At 43.2% G+C, this 7,574-nt stretch overlaps 1 protein-coding gene across 1 annotated transcript in view; it reads right to left on the reverse strand.

Moving 5' to 3' along the window:
* Positions 1-7,574, reverse strand: part of LOC130110628 (NACHT, LRR and PYD domains-containing protein 12-like) — a 571,318-nt gene that overhangs the window by 497,724 nt on the left and 66,020 nt on the right.

Consider the following 7,574-nt stretch of genomic DNA (forward strand, 5'->3'; position numbering starts at 1 on the left):
ATGATCCTAATTTTTTTTGGAGGTGGTAGGTATTGTTCCAGAGAGGACCAGAAAAATAGCAGAAAATTGAAATATAGTTATAATAATTATGCATAATTATGCAAAATATGCATTTTCTAAAAATGGCTAAACACCACTTTTCTCGGCATTTCAGATGATTCTGAGTATTGGGGGGGAGGGAGTTGGAGTGGGAAGGGGGTTTAGGGGCAGGGGGAAGGCAGTTAGCTGGCAGGATGAAGAGGAGGGAGATTTAGACGGGTGGATAACCAAACCGCTACATTGTAGTAGGGTTCTTCTAGTATTCTTATATTTAGATTGTTTATGTTACCTATGTTTATGTAAGCTTTATGCCTATATTTGATATGTTGTCTTCTAATGTAAAGCACATTGAGCTTACTTGTAATAAAATGTGCTACATAAATAAAATTTCTAAAATATTCAATTGTTATTCAGTTTTTTATTGTATTGGATTAAATATATTAAACAACTTGTATTTTTTTATATTTGTGTATAATTTATCAATGCAGAACAACTGAAGAACCATGAACACACACAACCACATACTCACACACACACACACACACACACACACACACACACACACACACACACACACACACACACACACACACATATGTTGGCTGAACCTGTGTGAAGTCCCTGCTGCTGTGTTGCTGTTGCAGGTCCAAGTGGGTCCATGAGGCTCAGTGCAGCATTGGTTGTGCGCTCCATTGTGTTTGACAGTGACTCGTTCATCTTCTGGCTGTGCTGGAGGAACTTGTCGTCCCATGTCTCCTTGTACCTCCTGTTCCCTGTGGAACAGACACACTATTAAAATGCAGTGTTCATGTGGTGCAGCAGCAAGGTGGAGCTTTGTTGTGTGAAAGTCTATTTGGACTCATCAGCAGCTCTGTGGTCTGTTCAAACTCCACTTTATTGTCATCAGCAGCTGTGTACATGTACACAGTTAGATGAAGTAGTGTTTCTCCATGACGACAGAGTGAAAACACCACACAAGACAATGTCCACAAACAGCTGGACAGTGTGGTGGAGGAGACGTGTGTGTGTAGCAGGACTGTTAAGTGGGAAAGGAGCAGCATGGGGTGGAGGTGCAGTCATGTGCAGCACAAAAAGCAAAGCAGCATATGTGTAACTGGGCAGCACCATCACAGGTGGTCTGTGTTGTGTTGTGTGAAGTGTGTTTACCTTCTGGTTCCAGTGCTTGTTGATGGTGTTGGAGGCGGTGGTTCACTGCCAGGTGGTGCTAAGCTGTTTTCATCACATGTGACGTCTTATAACACAACATGATTATGAAATGAGTGTTTATGTGCAGTAAATACTGAACCCCACTTACTGTACATTACAACTGCTCACCCACTCAGCTGTTTGTATTTTGTATAAAAATTGTGTATTATTACACAATAAGTACACATAGTCTTCATCAGCCCCTCAAAGTACTCCTTCCACCTCCTCAACACACTCTCCTCGCTTGTCAGCACATTTCCATCTCCATCCTTGATCGCCCTTACCTGCTGCACCTCCTTCCCAGCTCGGTCCCTCTGTCCAGCCAGTCGCCACAAGTCCTTTTCTCCTTCCTTAGTGTCACAGGAGGGAGATGGTCTTCAGAGTCCACTTTAATACGCTTCATTCTGAACCGGTTTTCATGAAAGGTCATTTGTAATAAGGTGAGGAATTGAACATTTTACTGGTTCCTTATTGGAATTAAACTCAGTTACTGTGGGCAGATCTAATCCACTCTGCCCCAAAACACCACCCTTCTGAACAGCCACCTCCTCCTCTGGGAGGTGAGGGTTTGTGGAGTGTCAGAGTCAGTCTTGCTGTCAAGAAAGCAAGGCTGTGGGATGAAGACTCAAGCAGGTGACTGTGAGAGTGAAGACCTGACTCACTGATATGTGATGAAGGGTAAAGCAGGTGTGTGTCCACATTCATAGCTGATTATGAGGCCAAACTGACAGGTGACAGTTTATCTGTTGGTTCAAGACTCTTTATTTGTTACGTCTCATTATACAAGTACAAGAGAGTCACATTCTTGTGTTTCAGCTCCTCAACACTGCAGCCGCAACAACAACACAACAACAACACAACACAACAAAACAGCAGCAATAACAATAAATAGTGTGTGGTGTATGTAAGGTGCTGTGTGTGTGTGTGTGTGTGGTGTGTAAACTGATCATCCACTGAAAACTATAGGTCAGTACCAGTCAGTCCGGCACCAGGCTTAGTGTCTTTAATGGTCTTTGTTCAAAAGCCTGGTTGCTTGGTGGAAAAAGCTGTTCTGCAGCCTACTGGTCCGGGCTTTGAGGCTGCGGTACCGCCTGCCTGATGGTAGCAGCTGGAACAGTCCATAGTTGGGGGGGCTGGGGTCTTTGATAATCCTACGGGCTTTGCTGACACAACATCGTTGTATATGTCCTGGATGGAGGGAAACTCACATCTGCTGGTGTCCCGGACCGTCCACACAACCCTCTGCAGGGTTTTGTGGTTGTGGGCAGTACAGTTCCCATGCCAGGCGGTGGAGCATCCAGTCAGGATGCTCTCGGTTGTGTCTCTGTTGAAGGCCCGTAGATGACAACAGGGGATTGTTCAGTCGTTGTAGAGCCAAACTAATTTTTTCAAGGCATTTACAATGAACTGCTGTATGTAGGAGTCCACAAATATTGTACAGTATTTAGGCTCAGGGCCAGTCCTTGTCTTATGTTACCATCCAGTGGTTGACTGGTGGTATTGCTACTTGAGGTGACCAGAAAAAATAAATGGTACAATGCAATGTGACAATGTTAAGTTAGTTTGCTGACTTGGGTTAATTTACCCATTGAAGGGGGGGTCACCTTAGCCATCATTGCAACAATTTCCCCCCTGACAGAGGTGGCAGGAGCCACCACTGTTGCAGAGGCAGGGTGGCGCTGTTCGTCTGGTCGCCACGGGAAAAACATCTGTCTGTATGAATGCGTGTCTGTATGTGTGTGTGTGTGTGTGTGTGTCCTTCGATGTTGTCAAACCGCTCATCCAAACAACTTCACTTGACACTGCACTTCCGTGGGTCCTCAGCAACACACCCAGCGAGTGTGAAGTCGATCGGATGAATGGTTGTCGAGAAGACTGAAGGGCAGACAGACACAGACAGAGTTCCTTCCATTATAGTATGATAAGCAACTGTCTGGATGGTCTGGTAAATACAGGATCAGCTAGAAACCATGTGGAATAAATCTTACTGCACTTTAGAGAGAAAATTAACAATCCCTGATAGATAAAAATCACACCCGTCACATGAAAACAAGAACAAGTCTAAAATCATTCATTGTGTTGAAGATATTTAATATCTTTTAAATATATATTTTTACACACACACACACACACACACACACACACACACACACACACACACACACACACACACTATATGTACAAAAGTATTGGGACACCTGGCCATTACACCTACAGGAGCTTTCATGACATCCCATTCTAACTCCATAGACATTAATATGGAGTTGCCCCCCCCCCCTTGCAGCTATAACAGCTTCCACTCTTCTGGGAAGGCTTTCCATAGGATTTTGGAGTGTGTCTGTGGGAATTTTTGCCCATTCATCCAGAAGAGCATTTGTGAGGTCAGGCACTGATGTTGGACGAGAAGACCTGGCTCGCAATCTCCGTTCTAGTTCATCCCAAAGGTGTTTGAATGGGGTTGAGGTCAGGACTCTGTGCAGGCCAGTCAAGTTCTTCCACACCAAACTCACCCAACCATGTCTTAATGGACCTTGCTTTGTGCACTGGGGCACAGTCCTGCTGGAACAGAAGAGGGCCCTCCCCAAATTGTTCCCACAAAGTTGGAGGCATAGAATTTTCAGGGGTTGGGCTAGGCCCCTTAGTTCCAGCATACCAATACATAGGGACGATTCTATGCCTCCAACTTTTTGGGAACAGTTTGGGGAGGACCCTCTTCTGTTCCAGCATGACTGTGCCCCAGTGCACAAAGCAAGGTCCATTAAGGCATGGTTGGGTGAGTTTGGTGTGGAAGAACTTTACTGGCCTGCACAGAGTCCTGACCTCAACCCCATCCAACACCTTTGGGATGAACTAGAACGGAGATTGCGACCCAGGTCTTCTCATCCAACATCAGTGCCTGACCTCACAAATGCTCTTCTGGATGAATGGGCAAAAATTACCAGCGACACTCCAAAATCCTGTGGAAAGCCTTCCCAGAAGAGTGGAAGCTGTTATAGCTGCAAAGGGGGGACCAACTCCATATTAATGCCTATGGAGTTAGAAAGGGATGTCATAAAAGCTCCTGTAGGTGTAATGGCCAGGTGTCCCAATACTTTTGTACATATAGTGTGTGTGTGTGTGTGTATATATATATATTTTTTTTTTATGATTATTTTTTTAGTTTTTTTTGTAGCTGGCAGGCTGTGATGGTGTGCTCAGTTTAGTTTAGAAGAAAAAACTAAAGCACCCCTTCTTCTTCTTTGTCTTCTCTATCTTGGTCAAACATTTGAGCTCCTTCTTCTGCTCTTTCTCCATTTTGGCCGAGAGCTTCTTTTCTTCCTTCTCCCTCTTGGCGAGGAGTTTAAGTTCAACCTTCCTCTTCTTTGCCAGCTCCTTTTCATTTTTCTTATTGGCCTTAGATGTTGACGCCGTAGAACATGTTAATGGCACCTTTTCCTCCTCCTTCTCACTCAAAAGAGCTGCCCATCTCTGCTCCTGCTCCTCACTGCTCCTTTTCAGCAGCTGTATCTCCTCCTGAGCTTGGAGCAGGGCAAGCTTGGTCTCCTCCATGGTTTTGAGGAGACCAGCTTTCTCCTGCTGCCACTGGTCACGGTGGGTCTTAAATTGTTCCTCCACCTGGTGGAGGGAGGCTGCCATCCTCTGTTCAGTTTCCTCCTTCAGCGAAGAGAACCTGGAGGTGAAGTATTTCTCGACCGCTGCCAAGGCCTCCTCTTTCTCTGCAGCATGCCGTTCAAGTACCTCACACTCCCAGAGGACGGCGTCTTTTTTCAAGACCTCCACCTGCTGTAGTAATAATGATAATAATAATACCTATTTATATAGCACTTTTCTAAGACAAAGTTGCAAAGCGCTTTATAAAGAAATAAAACTAGACAAGGCAAAAATAAGAGTAAGCCCAAATAAGTAAGAGTACAAATAAAACAGTATATATAAATAGATAAAAACAAATATCACACATCTGTAAAAGCTTTCACAAAAGAAAAGTTTCAAGACAAGAGTTAAAAGAAGCTAGAGACTTGGTTTGTCTTAGTTCAGCAGGAAGAGAGGACCAAAGTGTGGGGACTCTAACAGCAAAAGCCCCATAACCCTTCATCACAAACCCAGACCTGGAATCACCAGCAGGGCTCCATCTGCAGGTCTTAATGGTGGAGCGGGCATATGCCAAGCCAATAAATCAGATATATATGTAGGAGCAGGACCATTTAAAGTCTTAACAGTGAGCAATAACATTTTAAAATAGGAGATCATACCTGTAGGAGGATATCATTGCTGTTGAGAAGAGTCTCTTTTTCCTCCTCCCAGATCCTGGTGCTGGCATCCTTATCTGTTTGTGCTTTGAGGATCTCTGCCTCTCTTGAGAGAGAGTCACTATGAAGGACCTCGTTTTCATACAGGAGTTTTTCCTTCTCTTTGAGGAGAAGCTCCTTTTCCTCACACAACCTCCTGTAGCTGGCCTCCTTCTCCTGGAGACCCCTCTGCAGCAACACAGTTTTATCGCAGGTGTAGTCGAGTTGTCCAGCCAAAAACTTCACCTGGTATTCCAGCCGATTCACTTCTTCACTCCTCTTTTTCTCCGCAAGAGCAGGAGAACTGGGTCTCTCCCTCCTGTAGTCTTTCTTTCTACTCCAGGTCTTTTCTCGCTCTCCGGAGGTGAAAGGTATCTCTCTCCTTGTCTCCTGCTGTCTCATTGTACACTTCAAAACAGAATAAACCAGAACAAGGTCAGTTGGCATCAAACTTGTGTATAAAGTGGTGTCCTCACTTTAAAGCAGCACTGTTCAGGTGTAGCGTGACTCACCGGTCTGCTGCCTCCCTGCACAGTGATTTGCAGGCCTTCAGGCTTTTTCCCTTGACTGTCAGGTTGGTGGAGCTGACGAGTCTTAGGGGGCTTTTTCTTATGTTTCTTGCCTTCAGGCTTGTGGTCAGGCTGCTGTGACTGGTCGTCAAGCGGGCAACGATGCGCCGCCGCTGGCTCCTCATCAAGGAAGAGGGTGGTGGGATCCTCCTCCTCAAACACACGACGCTCCTCACTCTCCTCGGAAACAACCCATAACTTGGAGGGGGGCGCCATCAGGACGCCTATTTTCTGGTGTTTATTAAATGTGCACTGCGCCAGAAAATGTCTGTTGAAAAACATGAAAGTACTGTCAGGTTGACAACAAACTGCCAAAAATAGTAATTATCTTTACATAATTAACATCTATTACTGTCATTTTACAAGAAGTTTCCCTGTAATTCCATGAAGCCTTTTACATTTAGCAGATATTGATTTTTGGAATAGTCATGCACCACTAAAAAAACATCATTATCTTAAAAAAAAGATAAAGAAAAGCGTAAGTACAGGTAATTACTAGTATTGTTATCATAAAAGTACCGTAAATCTAAGACCACTGACATGTAAAACAAACATACAAGTCATTTTACTTTGCAAAGGCCCGAGTTTAAATGAAGTGTCAGAACGAGGACAGTGATGTACACTATGTTTGCTGTACAACAGATGGAAAACATCAATGAATATCTGCTGAGAAGGTGCTACGGCATCAGGTATGGAGAAGCTAAATTTCCTAAGATTTTAAATGAATGAATGATGATTTTTTTCGAAAATGTAAATAAGCACGATATAGCATACAGATAAACAATTAACAATATTCTGAAGCGATCAACAAACCCACACATCAAACTCAGTGAAAGAATCTCTGTGTAACACCTGTCCCACGTAGCTATATAGTTTTCACTGTATACCTGGGGTTTGTAGTACGATGGGCGGGGCCCTGGGTACTTTTAACAAATGGCTGCCCTGCTAACCTGTGCACAATAAATGAAATTCCTAAACTAACCCTTTTTCTTTTATACAAAAATGAATTTTAATTGGCAACGGTGCCTCCACTTAGCAGCAATATAGATATACTACTTTTGTTTAATCCTACTAAGAATTATGTTTTAAAGTATTTGTTCCCTCATGAACAATTTCTTTAATCAGTATTTATACTTCTAACCCAAAATACACCTTCATGAAATGTAAACATGACACACACAATACTTTAAATGCAAATTATGAATTTAGTAAATGTAAAAAACAAATATCTAAATCAATAATAAAAAATAACAATTCTTCAAAGGACAAGATACTTCACATCACTTAAATGTATTGACCTTTTGATAATGGGCTTTCTAATTAAATTCCATTTGACTTTAAACACTTTTCTTATTTCGTTACCTATATACCTCCTATCCAAAGGGCCCACACACTCTCACACACACCCTCAATAATGCAAAAAACAAACAAAAGAATGTCTCTTTTTTCAAAATAAAACGTTGCAGGCCTGAAT

Source organism: Lampris incognitus, chromosome 1, assembly GCF_029633865.1.
Source record: "Lampris incognitus isolate fLamInc1 chromosome 1, fLamInc1.hap2, whole genome shotgun sequence".
In the NCBI taxonomy this organism is placed as follows: Eukaryota; Metazoa; Chordata; class Actinopteri; order Lampriformes; family Lampridae; genus Lampris; species Lampris incognitus.